The sequence below is a fragment of the Orycteropus afer genome, unplaced genomic scaffold (genome assembly GCF_000298275.1).
Source record: "Orycteropus afer afer isolate SDZICR_OR568_19922 unplaced genomic scaffold, OryAfe1.0 scaffold00048, whole genome shotgun sequence".
Lineage (NCBI taxonomy): Eukaryota > Metazoa > Chordata > Mammalia > Tubulidentata > Orycteropodidae > Orycteropus > Orycteropus afer.
The window spans coordinates 8,111,890-8,112,135 of NW_006921635.1; positions in this window are offsets into that span (position 1 = coordinate 8,111,890).

The following is a 246-nucleotide window of genomic DNA, read 5'->3' on the forward strand; positions in this document are numbered from 1 at the left end:
TTTCTGGAAGGAACCCTGGTGGTGCAATATTTAAGCGCTCAGCTACTAACCTAAAGATCAGAGGTTCGAACCCACGAGCTACTCTGCAGGAGAAAAGACCTGTCAATCCACTCCCAACAGCCTAGGAAAGCTGGTGGGGCAGTTCTGCTCCGCTGCTGGGAGTCAGGATCCACTCCACAGCACACAACAAAAGCAGGCTTTTCTGGAGGGGTGAGGTAATTTTCTTTCTTTCTTTTTTTTTTTCCT